This window comes from Thamnophis elegans, chromosome 2, assembly GCF_009769535.1.
Source record: "Thamnophis elegans isolate rThaEle1 chromosome 2, rThaEle1.pri, whole genome shotgun sequence".
Taxonomy (NCBI): domain Eukaryota; kingdom Metazoa; phylum Chordata; class Lepidosauria; order Squamata; family Colubridae; genus Thamnophis; species Thamnophis elegans.
Window position 1 is genome coordinate 90,669,764 of NC_045542.1, and position 22,834 is coordinate 90,692,597.

The window sequence follows — 22,834 nt, forward strand, 5'->3', positions numbered from 1 at the left end:
GTCACTTTATTCCGCAAGAACCTAGCAGCTATTTTATAACAACTGCAATAGTCAGTATCAGTATCTTCCTCAAGATGTAAATAGCACCACGAGCATTCCTTCCAGTAGGCCAATGGAGGCCTATAGAATCTAACAACCAATCAGAATCCTCTCCCTCTTACCGAACTCTGGTTCCAATTACGTAATTGAGGGCTTAACTGTATTTGTAGGATTAACATCATCCGATGTATATCATTTTGACTATCATTACAATTTGGGGAAAATGCTATTGATACCTACTTCAAAATCATTTAAAATAACATTTGATCACCCTTGGAAAAAATATTCTAATTTAATATGACTTACGTTTTATGCACTATGGCCAATAGTATCAGCATTATGTATTTAACATAACATGTAGTGGTAAGAATAATCCTACAAACCTGCTGGTTATTATGTCAATGTTTAATTGTTCATAAGTCTTAAAAATTCTTACCTGGTCTATTATTGGAATTTTTAAAAAAGAAAACCCTTATTGAACCAATGTGATTGCAAATGTCTTATAAATAGACCACTTTTATCTGAAGTTTTGTTCTCCTTTTTGCATTGCAAAATATATATTACCTCCCTTAATTCAATATTTCTTACAGATTCATATTTAATAGCCAAAGAACAGGGGTACTTTAAGCTGGTTTACCTAATATAGAACAGCTAGGGTTTCTGATAAATATTATATTGAGTATTTTTTGCTACAATCATTGTTATCAGAGTCTATAAGAGTTTTCTTACTTTTTCCAAAGTCTCTTACTAACTCTAAAGTCAGTTAAGTCAGTTAACTCCTGAAGTCAGTTAAAAGTCAGTTACTCTGAAGGCAGTTAAAAGGCATTGTTCCCCTGGACTGGCTATCCAAACTTTCCTACTCAGCCACCCTGAGTCCTTGGGAGAAGGGCGGCATATAAATCCAGATCCTAAACCTAAACCTAAACCTACTCAGAGGAACTTTTCATGATAATTGACAAGTCTGGCTAGGAATCCTTTGGATTCTAGTCTCTAGGACCCAAGAAAATGACAGACTTAGTGCTCTGCCAGCGATCACCACCCAAACCGCTAACACAACTCAACATGCTATTTTTCTCAATGTGGCTAAGGGAATTCATAAGAGTTATGAGAGTTGTTGAAGAATATATTTGCTGAATAGAATATGTGTCAAGTTATCTTCTAAGCTGTGTGTCCAGTCATTGATAAAATAATACTTTGCACATATTCCCACTTAACTTGTTGTGAAGACACCTCACTGACTATTTCTTGTCAGCATTGGTATCTTATTATTAGCCAACATAGATAATGGCTTCAAAGCTCAATCTTTTTATGGACATAGACCAACATATAACTCAAATATCTTATTGTTCAGGTTTGCTGGAGATAGCTTTAATTCCCATTCCCCACTCTCTTGAAAAAGAGTAATTATTTGCAGTTAAGAGCTTATGCAAAAATAGCATCCAGTTCTGCTATCTAAATGATGACTGATCAGCTGAACCATACGCAAAAGTAGGCACAGGATCTGTAGAGCCACAGGAGGGTTTCACAATCACTTATGCCATGATAAATATATAATTAAGCAAATTCCTAAGCATATTTGTAATTAAGGAAACAGCATTCTGTGCCAAGATCAAAAATAAGGGCTGTTTAGAACACCCTGATGCATATACATCAATGCTAAGATAACAGCAATTGGTACAAAGCAAACAAAGGATTTCACATTTTTAAAGAAAAAAATCTAAAGAAAACTGGGAATATACATGCTAAGATTGATAAAAAAATAAAGGTATGCAAATGGAATAAAGTGACAGTATATATATTTCCATGCTCTTTTTTGCTTCAATGAGCATTTTAACTGCTTGGACCAAGTACAAACACCTTAGTAAATAACAAATTGGTTGAGCGCCCTTTATAAAGATTGGTATTCTCCCTTATACGCTTGAGGAAGAAAGATTATATCTTAGTCTGATGCGGTTTACAATGAATGCATAATTTGTAGAGAAACAAAATTCTTTTTAAATAATAGCAAGAAGAGATGATAGTGAAATAATATTATAACAGAAAGAGAGAGAGATGTAATTTTATATTGAACAATAAATAGGCGTTCCTAGCATGTTGAATATCACATAAAGGAATGAAAAGCATTTCACTTCTTTTCTATGTGTTTTCTTTGCTTTTCAAAGATGGGCTTGGCTCACACATGTTTCCAGGAATTCCCATAATGCTTTGCCAGGCTGAGATTCTGCCAAGCAAACCCAGCACAGCTGTTATAAATTAAGAGAAAATAAAATACAATATATTTCTCCTTTTTAAAAATGGATCTGAGTCATTATTGAGATCATAGATGCCCATGTGTAAAAGGAAGCATGGCAGGAGTTTTAGTATTGGCACTTTTCAAGGTTTTAAACCAACATTTGGCTTGACTACATTTCACACTTTTTGGCAATCAATTATTATTTCTCCTGGAAGATAGAGAGGTAAACTTAACTTAACTTAAACTTAAACTGTAATATCCATCATCTCATGCAAAACTTTCCTTTGCAGTAAATTTAATCACTATCCTTTGTGTTGACATGGTCTCTGTAAATCCATTTCTTTCCCACTCCATAAAATGAATAAATCAAAGGGTTTTTCCTCCCTCTTTTCCTGGAAACATCTGTGATTGCAACATCTGTCCTCTGGGGTCTTCGAGAATCCCATGACATTATGTTTACTCATAGGCCAGATTACTATCACAAAGACATTTTCCCAACCCCTAACTGAAGTCAAAAAGAATATACACATATGGATTGGCTTTGAAAATGCATAAGCAGTTGATAATAAAACACAGCAGTCTGAAATTTGAAATCAAGCTAAGACTGAGGATCTCCAAGGACTGGCGGTCTTAATGCATGTGTGTACTGATATTCAATATCTGATAATTTCTTTTCTCTCTCTTTAGCTTCAATCCAGAGTGATTATTTACTTATCTTTACCCTCCTGGGGGAATCAGAAAAGAGGAAAATGTGCCATTTTGGTTTAGCAGAAAATCTCTGCCTCAGTTTACATTGTGCTCTTGGTATGAGGTGGCAGGTGAGAGCATTGGAAAAAGCAAAATCCCAATAAAATGTTATCTATTGGCTTGAATTGATTTTCAAGTGTGGGAATAATTTTTAGAGCCTGATCAGAGTATGGAATACAGGGTAGTCCAGTGGTGGGTTTCTACCAGTTCGGACCGGTTTGGTTGAACTGGTAGTGGTTTGGCAGCTGGAACCAGCAGCCACCCAGTCTGCCACACTCCCAAACCGGTTCCCCGGTCGGCGCCATTGATGCCACCATCTTGTTTTTTTAATTTTAATTGCACTGCGCATGCATGCACAGTGCATATCAAGCGCACAAGGGCGCAAAGCAGCAGTAGTGCTGGTCAGAACCCACCTTGGGGTAGTCCTTAACTTGCAACAGTTCAATGTTAGTGAGTGTTCAAAGTTACAATGGCACTGAAAAAAAAGTGAACCATTTTTCACCAATGCTACAAACTTTGGCAGCAGCCTCATGGTCCCATGACCAAAATTCAGATACTTGGCAACTGACTCATATTTATGACGGTTGCAGTGTCCCAGGGTCATGTGATCACCTTTTGCGAACTTGTGACAAGCAAAGTCAATGGGGAAGCCAGATTCATTAACAACCGTGCTACCAATTTAACTTCTGCAGCGATTCCTTAACAACTGTGGCAAGGAAGGTCGTAAAATGGGGCAGAACTCAATTATCAAATGTCTCAGTTAGCAACAGAAATGTTGGGCTCAATTATGGTCATAAATTGGGGATTATCTGTTCTGTAACCTGCTGTATTTTTTATTTATTAAATTTATATGCCATCCATTTGCTATCCAGTGTGACTCTGAGACGGCTTACAATGTAATAAAATAGAAATCCAAAAGCAATTATGGCAATTAAAATGATAAGACTTAAATAGATTATAACGAAGACAACTTCAAGAAGTTTTCAAAAACATCTAGTTGACCAAAAACGCAGTTCAAAGATTCAGGTAGGCATTTATGCAGATACTTGTTATACTAATCCTGTAATAGCCACACAAATCATTAATCCTTAGTCGAGCAATTTATACCATTTATACATATCTTTAAAATACGTTTTAAAGTTACATTAGGAATAATTTCCCTCACATTATCCTGAAAAACCCAAAGAAACATTTTTCTGCAAATCATGCAAAGTGCAACAGATTGAATGAGATCAGCTGTATTTACTATAGGTAGTCCTCGGATTAAGACCACAATTGAGCCCAAAGTTTATGTAGCTAAGTGAAACATTTGTTAAGTGAGTTTGCCCCATTTTACAACTTTTCTTGCCACAATTGTTAAGTGAATCGTAGCATTTGTTATGTTAGCAACATGGCTGATGAGTGAATCTGACTTCCCCCATTGCCTTTGCTTGTCAGAAGGTCGAAAAAGCTGATCACATGACCAAGCTGTCATCAATATGAGTCAGTACCAAGTATCTGAATTTTGATCACTTGACCATGGGATGCTGCAATGGTCATAAATGTTAAAATGGTCATCAATCGCTTTTAAAGTGCTGTGGTAAGTTTGAACAGTCACTAAATGAACTGTTGTAAGTCAAGGACTACCTGTAGTTGAATGCCAGATTCAGAACATGCTTTAGTTATGATGCTCCATTTGCCCCTCCCTCATTTTTCTTAAGATACTACCGAATGTTTCATTCTATCAGGTTTCGTTGGGTATAGTATATCATGTTTATATAATTTGGATTTAATTTCTGATCCCATATTCCTGATTGCAGTTATTATATAGTTTCCAATAATTTTAGATGTTGTAAACTACTAAAAGATTGGAATATAAATAAGATGTAATCAAATAAAATCTGATTCTCCAATAAAAGACTGAGAATCATTAATTCATAAATATCTCAAATATGAATAGAAAGATCAGCATAGCAAAAGATTGACCTGGCACCAGGTTGATTCTAGATCTAGGCCCAGTTTTCTCAAGTCTTCCAGATATGTTGAAGTACAACACACCTAATTCTACTGGCAGTTGTTACCTCTACTATGGAAGTTGCAGCTAGAGTCATCTGGAAGGGCAGCAGTCTGAAGAAAATTCATTATATATGCAAATTTAAAGAGCAAGCATTGACAGTGATTTATATCTGTAAATATAACATCTAAATAGCAGCAGCAATTAAAAATTAAGACTAGCAATTAGGAAAAGAAAGTTTTGTTTCTTAGTATGCTGTAAATGTGGCCATCAATCGTGATGGCTGAGTTGAATGTTCTTTCTGACAGATATCTGCTGGAATTCACATGAGCAATTTGAGAGCAAGCAACTCTAGGTCAAGCCACAATTAACTTCCTAAGTTTTATTCCAGATACTTTTGTTTATAGAGCAGGGACCATTCTCCTTACTGGCACATGGTCCTTATCACAGAGCATACAGTTTGAATAGTCTTTCTGGTATACAACATTTGGTTAAAGGCAGCCTTTCTAGGATTCTCAAGAAACTAAGATGATGCCAGCACTTAGACCAAAGGTTACAAAATCCTATAAGGTGCTATTTAAGCCACTTGGTCCAGTTCAGCAATACAAATTAAATCTTTCATGACAGCTGAACACATCCAGAAAATACAAGCTGGATTGTGTGGGCATGGCTTGGTGGGCGTGGCAGGGGAAGGATACTGCAAAATCCCATTCCCACCTCGCTCCTGGGGAAAGGATATTAAAAAATCTCCATTCCCACCTGACTCTGGGGCCGGCCAGAGGAAGTATTTGCCGGTTCTCTGAACTACTCAAAATTTCTGCAACCGGTTCTCCAGAACCTGCCAGAACCTGCTGAATTTCACCCCTGGTTTGAAGATTAGAAAGGGTAATTTATGAAAAAAAGGAAATAATGAAGTAGCCTTAGAGAGAGAGGTCAAGTAAAAATGTATAGCTGCTGTCAAGAGGCAATTTCTTTATAGTCTTTCTTTTTCTATTTTCTTTTTCCACTATTTACTGTTCTTTATTATTTTTTTTCTCTTATGACTTTAAGAAATTTCTTTAATACAATTAAACACATGCACATTTTAATATACTGTACACATCTCTTGAACAGGAATGAGGCTGCGGAGCCAACCTGGAATATTATAACCATCACATGTGAAGGTTCCTGTGGATTTGTATCAGATCAAGTTGATCCCCTGATGCCTTCCCTCATCCTTTGAACGAGAAAGTTGTCAGCAAGACAAATGAGGAATTTCTTGCTGAAATGTTCTTGGTTGAGTTTATCTTCCAATAGATATCAGGATAATTAAAGTCTCCGGCCACTATTACTTCATGGCTCTTTGAATGTCTGCATTTTGTTTTGGAAAACATATCTTCTGGGTAAATAGTTGGCAGGACATACTTCTATATACTTAACCCAGTACGTTCTTTCTACTTGTTTAACCCATATGCTCCTCCCTCAGTGCTAAGTTCATTCCCTCAAATTTTGTGCAGAAATAAATATATATGAAAGCTCCTCATCTCTTTATGTACTGTCTAGATAGTCTGGGAGGTAATGCTGAGGAGCAACCAATAATTTGGTGTCTGCTGATACCAGTTATCTGAGAAATGGTCTGAATTTTAAATTTGGGCTGTTGTGTAGATCATTTTCCAGGACCCCCACAATAGCTTTCCCAGAAATGTTACATGTTCCACAAGCAGACCAATTAAACTGAGCTGAGCTGAGTAATTCCTTGCATGGATTAGATAAGAGTGCTAACAGGTTACATTTAGATTTCTGAGGCACTGGAAACAAATTTGGAAATAAGCCTAGTTATAAAGGATGGGCTCCATTCGAATCAAAGGGTATCATACTGCTGGTGTGTAATATATATTTATGGTAGAGAGCTTTTAAATTGATATTGAACGAGAAGGAGGGAAACCATTGCTGATATGATGAGTACATATTTTAATGGTACTTATAAGTCATCCTAATAACCAGCAGATTCTGGGCAATATAGACTACAAATACAACTAAAGGAAATAGAATATACGATACCTCACAATAAAAAGATCACTGGCAAGCAAAAACAACCTCAAAAACAAACCCGAAGGTTGATTGGAAAGAGGGCAAGGGGATGGGGGGTGATTTTTCTAAGAAATAAGAATAAGCAAGAAAACACAGATCATGTGGGTAAATGTGCAGATCACAGGAAAATAATCACAGAAAAGGTGAGACTGTTTAGGAGCTTATATGCAAATGCCTGGAACTGAAAGCCAAGGTGGAGGGTTGGAGGATTAGAAAAAAAAAGTACCACAGACATTAAAGAAACATAAATAGAAATAACCAATAGGATACAGTTCAGGAGTGGGATTCAGTGGTTTAGATCGGTTTGGACGAATCAAATGCTAATTTACATCTGGTTCACCAAACTGGTAGTTGCAAGGACCAGCTGACCCCGCCCACCTCTCTCCTCCCAGGAGTCTTCATGTGGATGCCAGGTAAGTGTAGGGCACACACAGAGGCGCTGTGAGGGCAAAAAGTGGGCCTCCTGGAAGTTCTGGAAATGGGGTTTGTTTCCGGCCCCCGGAGGGCCTCTGGAGCCCGGGGGAGGCCCTTTTCACCCTCCCGGAGGCTCAAGGATAACCTCCAGAGCCTGGGAGGGTGCCATGGCCATGCCCACCAGCAACCAGGCAGAGAAACCAGTTTCTAAAACTTTTTGAATCCCATCTCTGATACAGTTGTGTCTTGAAAAAGGCAGGCGAAGTATACTAAGGGCAGAAATATCCTGCATGTTAGAAATGGAGCAAAACCCTTCCACTGAACCATTCTGGATGTCCAGAACCAAGAAAATATGAGATGTCTGCTGCTTACGCTTGGTCAAGAAACTAAAGATGACTTACAAATAGAGGAAAATAAATACAGAGGCATTGTAAAAGAGGCAGTCACAGCATGGATGACATGGAAACACCAGGTGAATATTAGGAAATAAGTATTCTGGACACAACAAAGGGATCACATTTCTAGGTACCTTAAAAGATTGTGTCCTGGACCAGCTAATTAAAAAGCCAGCTGCAAAATTCACATTCTTGTGATAGAAAACATTCCCTGTGGGAGGAATGGTTTCACCATATTTTCTTTTGATACTGTGTAATGGATTGAACTGACATCAGACTGTTGCTTGTGAATTGTGTGAGAAGTGGCTCTTCTAGCATATGTTTGAGTTCAAGCTCACCTTGGATCCCCCCCCCACCCGCCATTACCAAAGCATTCATATACAGGCAATGAAGGTCATGCAGTTTAATCAATTCATATTCTTCCTGATTTCTCACTAAGTGTTGTAACAAGGGCCTGTTAAAGCAATGCTCCCTTTTCTTCTATGGATCTGACAGCCAAATTTCCAAGAATTTTGGAAGTCATTCTATTACATCTGGAGAGCACCAGGTAATTACTTGTTTGTCTGTTTGTTTTTTATTTCACTTAAAAACTGTCCATCTCCCTCACAGAGTGGCTCTGGGTGGTGTAAAATGTTAAAACATAAAAACTGAAGATAAAAAATTTAAAATAGAAGTGAGGAGCAGGGGTGGGATTCCATTTTTTTTACTACCGGTTATGTGGGTGTGGCTTGGTGGGTGTGGCTTGGTGGGCGTGGCAGGGGAAGGTTACTGCAAAATCCCCATTTCCTCCCGACAAGCTGGGACTTGGGAGGCAGAGAATAGATGGAGGCGGGGTCAGTCGGAGGTGGTATTTATCGGTTCTCTGAACTACTCAAAATTTCCACTGCTGGTTCTCTAGAACTGATCAGAAGCTGCTGAATACCACCTCTGGCAAGGATGGTTAAAATCGATATTACGTATGAATTAAAAGGCAGGGAAACGGACTTCTGGGTGCTAACTTTATGGTTTAGAGTTGGAGATCTGGCTACATAAAAAACCTCTCTGCCACATTGGAGGATTTACTATTCTCCAGCAATAGGAACTATAAAGAATGACAAAACACCAAGTCTGATGCTACATTTTTCACCCTGGCACCAGTGAGACAAGCTAGCAGTTGTCAACATTCTCCTGATGTTAAGCAAGCCCTACCTGCTTAACACCAGTATACTGTTATATGCAGTGAGATACCTCTGAAGCAGTTCTTACTTTCCAGATGTTCTTCGCTGCTTGAGTGTCTGACCTCTGAAAATGTTTGGGAAGTATTTGTAATGAGCAACACAGATATAATAGAGGAAATGACTATTGGAAACAATTATGATTGTTTTTATATATTATGCATGACCTCAGTTATGTGACTCAGCATCTCTGATCTTAATTATTTTCTCATAACAAAAAACAGAATGCCTCTGAAGCTTGTGGGATTTAGTATATATTTGAATACGTAACTTTACTTCTCGTCCGACTTATAATAAGCAAGCATGTTAAGTAAATAAATATATACTGTATGTATCTTTTTAAACCTTTCTGGAGCTGAACTTGTATTTGTGAGCCTTTCTCATGGAGGTAGATTATGCACAACAGGCAGAAGAACAGTTCTGTGCAGAGCAGGACTAGCAAATGAGCAAGAATCATGTGCAATCATGAACAGACTTATTAGTCAATCCTTCAGAAGAATTAGTTAATTCTTCAAAAAATATATAGGACCACTACGTCATAACCTTCCTACTCCATTTCGGGATAGGAGAGAAAGAGAAAAGAAGTGGTTTGTGTTGTAAAAGCTTAAAATAAATGAAACATCTGTTTGGCAAAATGCCAATGTTATAAATAAGTCTTGGAGCATTGATATTCAGCCCACTCAATGTATGTGCTTCCTCTTTCTCCTTGTTAGCATCAAGAAACAGCCCCATAGAGCATTAGATTGCTTTGGAAAAGCAGACCAAAAAAAATCTTGGAACTGATTATGGGAAAATACCTTTATGGACACAGAAGGGTCAGGCAGAGAGAGTGTTTGCTGACGTACCTGAGAACACAGCAAAAAACAGGAACCAAGTGCTGGATTAATCTCCAGAAAACACAGTAGCTATTGCTATTTCAGTCATATATATTATGACATCTATATGTTAATATACATTGTATGCAAGTTATAAATATATGCAGTTTGTACTCTTTTTATGGTTCCACCACAAAACCGCGGTAGACTAAAGCGCGCTCGACGAAAGCGCGTACCTGACGTCATCACAGCGCGACGAAACATCACGCTGTGAGCAGTAAAGTTAAAATTAACGCGAAAACCTTACCCTAACCCCCCCAAACCTAACCCTAACCCTAACCCTAACCCTAACCCCTAACCCTAACCCTTAACCTAACCCTAAACCTAACCCTTAACCTAACGCTAAACCTAACGCTAACCCTTAACCTAACCCTAAACCTAATCCTAACGCTTAACGTAACCCTAAACCTAACCCTAACCCTTAACGTAACCCTAATCCTAACCCTAACCCTTACCTTTACGTGAATTGGCTTGCTTTAAAAGTGCTTTTTAAAGCGCCCTTTTTTCTCCGCGGTCGTATTTGTCGCGCTGCTGATGACGTCAGGTACGCGCTTTAATCGGGCGCGCTTTAGTGGACCGTGGTTTTGTTGTGCCACGTTTTTATTTGAAGCTCTTGTGCCATTTTTTCATTTTTAGCAACCACAATTCTTTCCATATCTTTTTTTTAACTCCAGCATAAGTTGATGGCTTCTTAAATTTAACTCACAGATCTGTATAATTAATGCTATTCGGAACTATTCTTTCTGTTTACTTGCATTTATGCACCATCCTGAGATCAGTCAAGCTTTAACAGTGGCAGGCAGGCAGGCACCTAGTTGGGCTATCAGGATCAGCAAATGTTTTTTTCATTGTCCAGTTAGAAAAAGGGGATATGCACACTAACAATATGAGTAACTTTAGTGATGGACTGAACTAGAAAGCAAAATATTTCTGGCTAACTCTGAGTCAAAATTCAGCATTAGCATAGTTTTCACTTGCATTGCCTGTTTCTTCCTTTAGAAAGTAGCCTGCATCCTCCCAACTTGGCCAAATCTCTTGGGACAAGTGCTTGTGATTTTTAATTTCTCTAAGTGAAGCAGTCTGGAACATTACTGAGTCATAAGGGCCCATCTTGAAAATATGGCATAAAGTTAACAAATTAACTAAATTAACAACTTGTACACTGAGACAGCTAGTCACAGTTTCCATAGTAATAGTTCTTTGCCAGTTACCAAAATCTTTTCTCCACATTAGAGTCAAAAATCTAAGTGGACATTTCCAGATTTAGGAAAAGAAACTGTAGGAATCAGCCTTTAGTGTTGTGAGGAAGGTAGGGGGAAGGACTAAAACATTTTTAAATCCTGGCAACTAACCATCTTGACTTCTCTTCGTACACTGAAAAGTCCTGCCTTCTAATCTAGGCTATGTAATTAATTTATCCTTCCAGTTCCCTCCAAACACTTTTGGAGGTGAAAAGTACTGGCCAGGTGATTTTTCTTCTAACACTTAAAAAAGAAAAACTCCAACATTTTAAAAGCACTTTTAAAAAACGTATTTTATTTTGGAATAAGTTGTTACTTCGTGTTATTTGCATATGAGATCTTCTAAGGTTTGATTTTAATAGGAATGCCCTTTTATCAATTTCATGTCATAAACAGTCTTCTTCAACCTGGCATTTTCCAGGTGTGTTGAAATGGCAACTCCACAAACTCATCAGCCTGCATCTGGAGAATACTGGGTTGGGGAAGGTTGTTCTAGAAGAATCATGTTCAGTGTTTTCTCATTGAAGGCATGTACAGTGGTAAGACAAGATGCCTTGCTCTTTATATTATTAATCAAATGAAAAACGAACCATTGTTTCAGACATGCAGAACATGAACAATATAAACACACTAATAGAAGGTTAATAGAAATACCCATTAAGATTGAATATTAAATGCTTTTTGGGGGGGGGGGGCAAAGAACTTTCTGTACCCTAGATGCATGCCAGAACTTAGTAGGATTCCTAGATTCAGAATTCAAACGAACTATATTTTCAGTACTTTATAAAGTTGATTTATCTTTGACTTTTTTCCAGAAATTCAAGATTTAGATCTGTGGGCAATTCTTTCACCTCACAACCTAAGGTACTATTCAATTTCCTACATTTAAAAACAAATCTTGAGTAACATCAGTGCCCTACTTTATTTTTTAGTAGTGCCTCTAGATTCTAAGTGGACCTTACAAAAATGAAGTTTTATTTTCTTAGAAAATAATTCTCTTTAGAAAAATAAGAAGGATGGGCAGTCTTATTTTAGACTATGCCCACCTGCCCAGAAAATTGATATTTTTTTATAGGTAACATGGAGCATGCTGGGAGCGGAAAGTGGTTAGCAAGGAACATTCTAGTAAATCAGTGCCTTACAACTAGTCATATTCCTCTTGGCAGTCATCTTGAAGAAACAACCTAAGATGTCATCCAAACATGCCAATCACCACCAAATTGCAGGAATCACTAGTTTATACATACACAGTTCACAGTGCTAAAATAGTATCCATGTATCTGGTACTAATTACAAATTTCAAGTTATACGAATAAGCCTTCATTCCTATTTGGTCATCTTTGTGTTTTTATTCATCATAAAGTGAAGTCTATTATGCTTGAAACAAGAATGTTCACATTGTTTATTCCAATCACTTTGCTTGAAAATGCTTAAACCTCTTCCATGGAAGACATTTTTGTTGACCAATATTAAAATATATTTTTATTCATTTGCCTTATTATTTTGATTAACATTTTCAGATTTTTTTGCTTGACACATTATCTATGTCTGATTTTATCCAGTGTGGGTTTTTTTTGTGAGTGGGTGGGTGGGATGGGGAAAGTATGAGGGAACCACTGGCTGAAGGAGAAGAGGCCCCAATTGGAAATGGATGAGTTAAAAGATTTTCCAGTTTAGAGTCGATTTAGGGAGAAAATGTTTGAAGTCTAGGTTTATATCTGTCGTTTACCAAGGGAAGGCAGACAATCTGGCGAGGTTTTTGTAAACTGGTCACCAACAATTACAAAAATCCCCATTTTATCATTCTGGAATTGTTCTGGTTGCTTACGCTTGACAGATATCACAGTTGAAAATTCAGCATAAAAATATATGAAAAAGTAAGCAACTGAACTATTCAGTACCTATACTGATATACCATCTTAATGTAGACCCAAAACTTGTATTAAACAAATCAGAGCAAGAAAATCACATTACAGCAACAAAATCGATGGGGAGCTGAAAAGGGGAAGTATGAAGAGACTCAATAATATTATTAAGTTGATGGGAAAACTTCATTAATTTGCGAAGTAGTTTGGTGCATCAGAAGATCTGGATACAACTTCAGTATTTCAACCTGTATGGCTGCAAACCAAATAGCTCCTCCCAGTTTGCATGCTGCAATGCTTCATGATAGGTCAATTATGTGTTTCCTCCCTAATATCAGCCGAATCAGATCATAACTAAGCTGAGGCATTGAAGCTTCCCCTCCTGATATTGTACAGGAACTCTTATTTTCTGGATCACTCCGTGAATTACATCAGTTTGCTCGAACCATGAACTCAATGACTTAAATCCACTGAGTAAGCTAAGAAGAGTTACGCGAAAGTGCAGGTCATAACTTGCATTGATAAATTGATATAAAAACCAGAAGGAAAGATATGGAGATTAAGACTGGGAAGCAATAAAAACGAGGGGACAAGTAATACTAGCATGCGAGTTAAAATATCTTGTGCACATTTGAATGTTCCTCTCTTTGAGCAATAAGTGTGCAAATCAAATCTGCATATAAGGACGCAGTACTTGCATAGACATTAAAAAAAAAACTAAAGTAAAACATAAAATCCTAATACATTATATCAGATAAGTTCAAATAAAAATCACATTTAGTTACACAGGAAGAGAAATGCTGATACCTCATAAGAAGGTGATCCTAAAATACAAATAATCATTAAGAAGTTGCTGATGCTTTCAATAAGTGACAAAATGTAACGTGTGTAAATCTCACACACTTACAGGAAACCCAAACAGGCAATAGATTCCCAACACATCAAACTAATCCATTTGTATCGCTTTTCCAGTACTACCACTTTCTTGGACATGCAGGATTTTAAGGAGTTGTGGCTGAATTCTCAACATTACCAAGACACAGTAATTGGCACCAATTAAATTGCTACATTCATGTTTGAATTGCTTTTACTGGCAAGTCTCATTGTCTTATTTATGCTGAAAGTATACTGAAAATATGTTTGCTTGTGGTTTACTCAGAATCAGGGCCAGGAAAAAACAAATAATCTCGAGCCTCCATTCTAAAGATGGTGTTTCTCTCTTTGTAAACTAGACGCCACCTCAGTTTTGTGGCATTATTTATCTTTCTCTCTTGCCTTGGACAAGCTATAAGATAAATTTTCATTTCTTTGAGGCTTGTGGATCCATTTTTTTTTTTAAATATTCTACTTTCTAAAGAACTGCAGACTTGGGCATTTTCCAACACATAGTTGAAACTAGGAGAAAAATTCTTTCAAGCTGGAGAAGCCAGAACATTAACTGTTCATTCTCCAAATATCAGAGCTCGATATAAAACTCTGAGCCAGCAGTGGTATTCAGCCAGTTCTGACAGGTTCTGGAGAACAGGGAACCGGCAAATAGTCTGGCCCCACCCTCGCTGTCTCCCAGTTGATCTTCTTTTGTTGCCCTGAATAGGAGAACGGAGCTGGAAAGCAGGTTAGTGGGGTGGGGAGGGAATGGGGATTTTGCAATATCCTTCCCCTGCCATGCCCACAAAGCCGCACCATCAAAGCCACACCATGACCACAAAGCCATGCCCACAGAACCGGTAGTAAAAAAAAAATTGAATCCCACCACAGCGTCTGAACCAGAGGTGGGTTGCTGCCGGTTTATCCCGGATTGGCTGAAGAGGTAGTAGTGGCGGCGGGAGGGTCTGCCCACCCACCCGGAGGCTTCTGAGCAGGCAGGAGCATGCCTGAACTGGTAATAAGTTTAGCAACCCATCACTGGTCTGAACTATATATAGATTACTGAGAATGAAAATTAGCTGAAGGCATACAATGTCCAGGTTTCTCCCCTGCCCCTGAGAATTTTAATACCATCGGATTAAAAATACAAAATGTATAAAATTTGTCATAACAGGAGGAAAATCACAGTGATCCATATTGTGTATATACTAAGCCAGTAAGGAGAAACCTTATCAACCTTCCTATCCTATATTAGATAATTGAATAACAAAAATCTCAATAAATATGCCCATGTATGTTCCCAGAAATTTTTTTGTCATTCCCTATTTCTGGCTGTTCTTTGCCATATTCTTCCAGTTTAATTCTCCTATATTCTCTCCAAGTTAAAGTTTCCAAACAGATATTTTCAGAATTGTATCTTTCTTCCAGTGCTAGGAAAAATATGTTCTTGCTGCTGTGAGCATATATTTCTTGTGGGACACCCCCCCCCCCCCCGGATTCTATGTAATAAGAAAAAAATATGGTTTCATTTCAAATTTGATTTGCAAAATGTTCTGTATTGCACCATGTTTGTCTTTACAGGACTTTTCTACTTGTCACCACATAAAGTAAAATGTTCCTCCTGTTTCATGTCATTTCATGTTCTGTGGCATTTGTGACATTTATTACTGGATGATTTATGAATCTTAAGGATTGTAGATAGAGTTAGATAACTCCTGTATATATTTACCATTTTATTAATTATGGTACCATGAGATGCTTTGTCACTGCTGTGATACAGAGCTATCACATAGGCTTTTAATGCATTCACACTAAAGGCAGTGTTCTGGGAATGAGTTGAAGCATTTCTTTGTTTCGTTATTGCAAAAGAACTACCCACTAAGACTTGCAGAAATCCTACTGCCTTAGCTTTCATTTTATTTCTGCTAGTTTTTTAAAAAAATCTTTCATTCTTTCTAAAAACAAGCCAATCTCTGTAAAAGTCAAAAGACCTCAGTGGGAAAGGAAATTATTCTTACTGCTGGGAATATGAAAGAGTAGACCCTTGTGTTCCTGACATTCTCTTCTTTTCCTGATTTAACTTAATATGCTTTTTTTTTCTTCCACTTCACCCAATGAGTTTTTAAGGAACATTGAAGGCTGGCTGAATCTGTTCTTAGCTTAGTCCTTATAACAGGGACAAAAGAGATTGAAAGGATTGTAATCAAGAATGAAGAGGAAGGGATCCCTCCCTCCTACATCTCAATGGCATGTTGGTACCTTAGTTTTTTTTTTTTTGCATGCCTTGCTTACAAAAACATTTCCTTTTAATAAAAGATGATGGCTCACAGCTCTCATGCAGTTTTATCTGACAGCATGAAAACCCTTTGTTCCTGTAAAGATAGTTCCTTCTTATGAGCTGCTTTTTAAGTTCAATTATCTATGATCTACTTGTTGCTCCCCCCCCCTTCATCTATTTGAATTGGCTAGTCTAGACTTCCTGCCCCCTTACAATTAAAAAAAAACAAATATTTGTATAAACAGTAAGTAGGAATCAAATATCTAAACAAAGCCACACATTTTTTTGTGTGCAAGTTAACTTTGGCAATTTCACATTCCAGTAGCAACTGATCGGTAGAATACCAAAGGGATATTAATAAGCTTAGAAATACGAGTGTCCATTCTTGAAACAGAGGGTATACCCATGGTTTCTTCTAAAGTAATATTAATATATTCAGAGAATACAAGCAATATCAGAATAATGCATAATTGATCAGAAAATTAATTATGCTCTATTACTCATTTGTTTAGAAAGGTCCCTGCAGATTTATTTAAGTACAAATGCCAAGAAACAACACATGCATTCCTTTCATATATTTGAAAGGGATTTCTACTCTTTTTGTTTATACAAACAAACACAATTCCCAGCATCATTTGTTATGTCTTTATTTACCAGAGTAAGCCAGGCTAGAACAATTTGAAAGTTAGAACAAACTTTAATTTTGCATCCAAAATGAGAACATACGTCCTGAACTGTAACAGAACTAAATGATTCAAATCACAATTCTCAGGTCATAGACTCATACTAACAATAAAGGGTATCTATTAATTTATGTGTTCTTTTAAACAAGAGTCAAGAAGTAATAAAAGAAACTTATCTCACAGGGTTATGGTAAGGAAAACAGGAGGCAGGAATATAGGTAGTCCTCATTTAGCAATCATAATTGGGCCTGTCAACTCAGTCCTTAAGCAAAGTGCTTGTTAAATGAAAGCATGGCCATGTTAATGATCTTACTTCAGCTAATACTTTGCTTTATAGACTTGAAAAGGTCATAAATATGAGCATTGGTTGCAAAGTTATTTTTCATCACTGTTGCAAGTATGAATGATAGCTAAATGACAACAGTTACTAAGCAAGACTGCTTGTATTAGGTATGTTTGCCATCTTGAGTTATACATAAAAAGGTGAAATTATCCTGTGAGAATACCCCTAATACCATAAAATATCTTCCTATTTCAAGTCCTTGGGAAGGACTTGATGTGGAGTCGGTTTAAAAATGTAAAATCCAGTCTGAACATTTGGCTGCGTGACTAACCATAATTTTAAAAAAATCAGCATCTGTCAATTGCAAAATTGACAGATGCTGTCAATTGCTGTCAATTGCTTTGCATAAAGCAGCTTACATCCAGTACTTTTCACACAACATCATTTGCCTCTTCCAGATCTTTGGGAAGGATTCAATCAGTGGATGAAAATGCCAACTCCAGCCTAAGCATTGTGCTGACTGTGTGACCAATCGTCATCCTCACCATCATAAATCTGCCTACCCCAGGCCCTTGGGAAAGACTGGATAGGAAGGGGGGAAATGCCAAATCCAGTCTAAACATTTGGCTGGCTATGTGACCAACCCTAAAATTGTGATGCTAGAGGTGGTTTCCGAACTTTAAACATTGTAGTCACAACCCAAGAATCTTCCTGGAAGAATTGCACATAAGCTGCTATAGATGAAGATCATCCTTTTAAGTAGATGAATTGTGCCATCTGCAATCAGAACCCTGAGATTAACGGGAGGTGGTTAATGTACCAGACCTCCTGTCTTGTTTAGTGACAGTAACTGCAAGGAGCTGACAGTTCTGATTGCCTGATACAGGATGCTTGCACATGTCCCACTGCACGTTAGCTTTACTACTTTGTCATACTAAAGCTGGAAATAGGTTTAGAGCTAGAGAAAGAACAGAAGAGGTCAGTGGAGAATACCATAGAGGTCAGGCACTAGGTCAGGCATACCAACAAAAGGCTAGAGGTTAAAGCTGAACCCAGGCAAAATTAATGTTGGGCTTTCAACAGAACAGCAGTAGGAAAATGCAAGTGGGATCACACCAAATAAAAGAAGAGTAAGGGGCTCTGACAGCTGTCCAAACTGTAACATTCCTCAATAAATGCCAGACTCAGGACTAGAGAAGTAAAATTTCCAGAAACGTTGAAGTCTTGAAGAAAAACTCCAGTGTCTTGAGTTTTCTAACACTTAAGCCTATATTCTCTGCTACCCTTATTTTCTGTGATATCAGGTTAGCACAAGAATTTCACTCAGAAAAAGGAAGCTTTTTTTTTCTCCATCCAAGAGAATTTTCTCTTTGGAACTACCACTTCCTGCTTCTGTCAACTTCAAGGTCATACTTCTTTTGGTTTTCTAACTTCAGAATTTTGAGATTTTCTTCCAGGACAGAGAGAACATCAATCAAGTTACAAGCCAAAAGAAAGCTGAATATCCAAAACAAGATACAGAATTAGAATTTAGTTACCACAATCCATGGCAACAGTTAGGTAAAGCAATGCACAGGGTTTTTTCTACTCAATACAAGTTTTACTACATATATTTTATATGCCTCACAATTGTTCTTACTCTCAGATCAATTAATGCTTCTTAGAATATGTGGTGTCCCAACTAGTGCAAATACTGTGTCAAACTGTTAATAATAATTTATATTTTTTTTCCAGGCAGGAAGTATTGCCTAGAAGACAATTTTCTTCAAATTCCAGCATTCTTGATACTTGGAGATCTAAAATGTTGAAGGGCTATGTAGAGTGGCTAGAAGTTCATTTTCATAAATGATGGTCTAGAATTTTAAGTTTTCTGGCTGATATTTTAATTCCCACATATTTGGTGACCTAAAACAATCAACCAGCTGACCAGAACAAAAGCAGCCATATAAATCTTTAGTATCTAGGTTTCTCTCTCATATACATGGACTAATTTATTAATTATATGGTAGCAAGTCTCACAAAATTTAGAGCATCATCCTCCAAACCTAGCTGGTAGACCTACTGTACTATTTTTATATTCAGATAATGCAGCCTTTATCTTTTATTTCACCCATTGGCTTGAACAGAGCCCTAAGTCAAGTGCACAAACTATTTAATTATTAATTAGCAAAAATTAAAAATCATGCTTGTTTCAAAAATTGTAGACAGAATTATAGGAGACAAGGAAAAGGGAATAACAATGAATAGGTTCAGACCTTGAAATATCTCAAGCTTGTTTTCTACACTGGCTTGTGAAGGTCCCAAACTCAATCTCTATAAGAGGTCAGAAGTATAGTTGCCATACTAATATTTTTCTGTATGGTAGAATCTATCCACCTATCTAGTGGAATAAAAGCATTTGAGGCCAAAATATAATGCAGCTGTCTTAAAACTTACAAAGATAAGAATTTAGAACCATTAGATGTTGTGTGTGTCCCCCCACCCCACTCCCCGGTTGTATAATCTGTTTTACACTTTGTGTGGAAACTACTTGGTGTTACCTTAAGGCACTGTAGAGTTTTCTCTGCTGTATTGATTTCAATGGAACTGATTAGGCCAAAGCATCTTTCAAGCAATATGCCAGATATATGGCCCTGCAAAATGATCAATATTAATTTAGCGAATTCACAAAAATGTGCTATTGCACATTACCTGTACAATACTATCCTTCAAACCACAAGAAGATATTTTACACTTGCCTGCTGCCCCTCTGTTCTTTTGAAAGATGGATTCTGTAACATAGCTAAAGAGTTGCTCCTACCTCTATTTCCTCTGTCTCTACAGTGAAGGGGAAATTGAAAACATGGGTCACGTGATATTGCTGTCTTTTTAATAGAAATTTACAAGACATTTATAATGTATATTTCCCCATTTATCATATGATACCCAGGCAGGTTGGAGTCTAATTACCTTAGTCTTCTGCTAACTGACCAGAAGGCAGATATTTTATATAGTATAGCTTAGTTTTGTGTCAGAGCTATGATCAAACATAAATAGCTCCTCCAAGGGAAGTGATGCTGAACTTTGGCTAGGTTGCCATGATTCAATATATCTTATAATCCCGTCTACTTTATACCCATTTTATCTTGCTATTTTCTTGCTGTAGTTGGTTGGATCATAATCCATATACTTCGCAATTCTACACCAATAATTCTACAGATTACAATCTATACAAGTAGTAGGATCTATACAAGTAGTAGTAGGATTACAATCTATACAAGTAGTAGTAGTAAGACCTAGGAGAATGTAAAGTTATCCAAACTTGTATTGAGCCTCGTACCTGTTAATTTTACATTCTCATAGGGTCTTATAGATTCTATTACTTCTGTAGATTTTAATTCTATAGGTTTCTATCTGACCTTAATCCATATGCTTTAAAATTTTATGTCAATAATTCTTATTTTCTACTTTTGTATTATTTCAGTATGATGTTTTATTTCTATTTTAGAATGATTGCTATGTTGCTTTATGCTGGTCTATTACCAAATTAAGCAATGAACACAGAGACTAATAAACCAATTGGAAATAGTGACTACAATGTAATTCCTGTGAAAATGTGCACCAGGAGGGAAAAAAAGACTAGTATCAGAACATTTGATTTAAAAAGAACAAATTTCTCAAAATGGTAAATGTTTTTTTTTAAAAAATTAATACAAATTAAAAGGAAAAGCAGAGGTCTAAGTCTTCAGAATGCTTAGAGATCTCAGTATTTTAAAAAATGTCATCATACAAGGTAACTAGAATACTGTATATTGAAGCTAAAACTACGATTAGAGACTTTCTTGTTTCAAGTTTAGATCCTGGTGTTTACAGTTTACAGTATAGTGATCCATCCATGTAATTGGTGGAAGCAATGTGGAAGTCATTTGCCATTGCCTTTTTCCAATGTTTTTTTTTTTCCAGTTTCCCATATGTGTTCCTAATGGTCTTAAGGTTTATCCAGATCCAACCAATACAGCCAAGCTCTTTGCTCACATTCAAGCAATGTTCGTTAGAAGCTGCTACTTACAGTAAGAAGTTGCAACCAAACGGAATGTTTTACAATACATTTGAAGTAAGAAAAGTTGGGAGAGTTGGCATTCTATCAGACAACAGATATGTTACAGAAAGAAATGGAATTGGAAAATGTAAGATAGTACTGCAAACAGATGTTACCAGATGAAATCATAGGCCTTCAGGACAAATCATGACTAAATAAATCATTGGGTCCAGAAAATATCCACTCAAGGATACTGGGTGGATTCTTGGATTTTAATACAGTAAAAACAAATGTGAAGTTGCTGATCTTCTAATGCAAATATTCAACTTTTTCCTAGAAAATATCTTTTGATTCTGAGGACTGGGAAATAAATAGCCTAAGCCCTTTGCTTTTTTCGTAATTCCAATGCATTCGCAAATGCACATAGTGCATTCCACTCCTACTCTGTTCAGTACTTTTTTTTTGGGGGGGGGGAGGGACATGTCATTTTCTATTCAACTTTATGGCTGCATTTGCGCAATTCAGGTAGGCAGAAAAGATAGCTGAGCTAACAGATTAACCAGTATCCACTGCTTAGAAGCAGAAAATAAGACCAGGCACTGAGCCTTGCAGTTCAGAAGTAGCTGCCACAGCAGCAATGGGAGAATGGAAATGGAAAGGGAACGTATCCCTCCTGCATTTGCTTCCTTGGCTGGGCAGTAGTCTAAATGTCTCCATGTTTCTTCAGAATGAAGCCTAGCTGGAAGAATAAAAAATACCAAATTCAGTCTAGGCAAGGAGCCCTGGGCTCAGGGAATATTCTCTGCAGGGTTCTGGCACTCAGGATGTGCTTGTTGTTTTCTCGAAGGACCCAGAGTTGAGTACACTTCAAAGAAAAACTGTAGAAAAGCAGAGGAGAGTTAAACGACCTAAAATGCATTACGAGAAGTCATCAAACTCTAACTGCAGTTGAGCTGCCAATATTATTATTATCATTATTGTTATTATTTGCAACAACAAAATTGTATCACAGCGGCCAGTTGTTTCGCCGGATTTGGCATTGGTTACTAGTCGGGCCCCACCCAGGGGCCTAGGACGTCGTAACGTATTTTCGTAATATGCCTGCAGATCCAAGCAGTGCGGCTTTTTGCATTTGACTGATGGTGATTTTGTCAATTTTTAACTGTTTTAAATGTAATTCCAGTGCTTTTGGTATAGCACCCAGTGTGACAATTACCACTGGAATTATCACTGCTGGTTTGTGCCATAGTCGTTGAATTTCGATTTTTAAGTCCTGGTATCTTGCCATTTTTTCATGTTCCTTCTCGGCGACCCTGCTATCACCTGGTATTGCGATGTCTATGATTGTGACCTTATTTTTCTCAACCAGTGTGATGTCTGGTGTATTATGTGCCAGTATTTTGTCGGTTTGTATACGGAAATCCCACAAGATCTTGACCATCTGATTTTCGGTGACTTTTTCAGACTGATGTTTCCACCAGTTTGTTGCTGTTTTAATATTATAATTTTTGCACAAATTCCAATGGATTATTTGTGCTACTGAATTGTGCCGCAATTTATAATCAGTCTGCGTGATTTTTTTACAGCAGCTGAGTATGTGATCAACAGTTTCATCAGCT

General features: G+C 37.2%; 1 protein-coding gene and 1 long non-coding RNA gene across 3 annotated transcripts in view; one reads left to right on the forward strand and one right to left on the reverse strand.

Annotated features, from left to right (window-relative positions):
* Positions 1-22,834, reverse strand: part of PDGFRB (platelet derived growth factor receptor beta) — a 102,637-nt gene that overhangs the window by 72,897 nt on the left and 6,906 nt on the right. The window contains exon 2 of one of the 2 annotated variants that reach the window (XM_032208652.1): positions 19,738-19,830. The exons of the other annotated variant lie outside the window; for it this stretch is intronic. The gene's annotated coding sequence lies outside the window, so the exon portion shown is untranslated. The remainder of the gene's footprint in view (positions 1-19,737; positions 19,831-22,834) is intronic. 2 annotated transcript variants of the gene reach the window in all.
* On the forward strand, positions 14,599-18,651 carry LOC116502747. The gene is made up of 2 exons (XR_004254586.1): positions 14,599-14,701; positions 17,656-18,651. It is a non-coding gene; the product is annotated as an uncharacterized LOC116502747 (long non-coding RNA).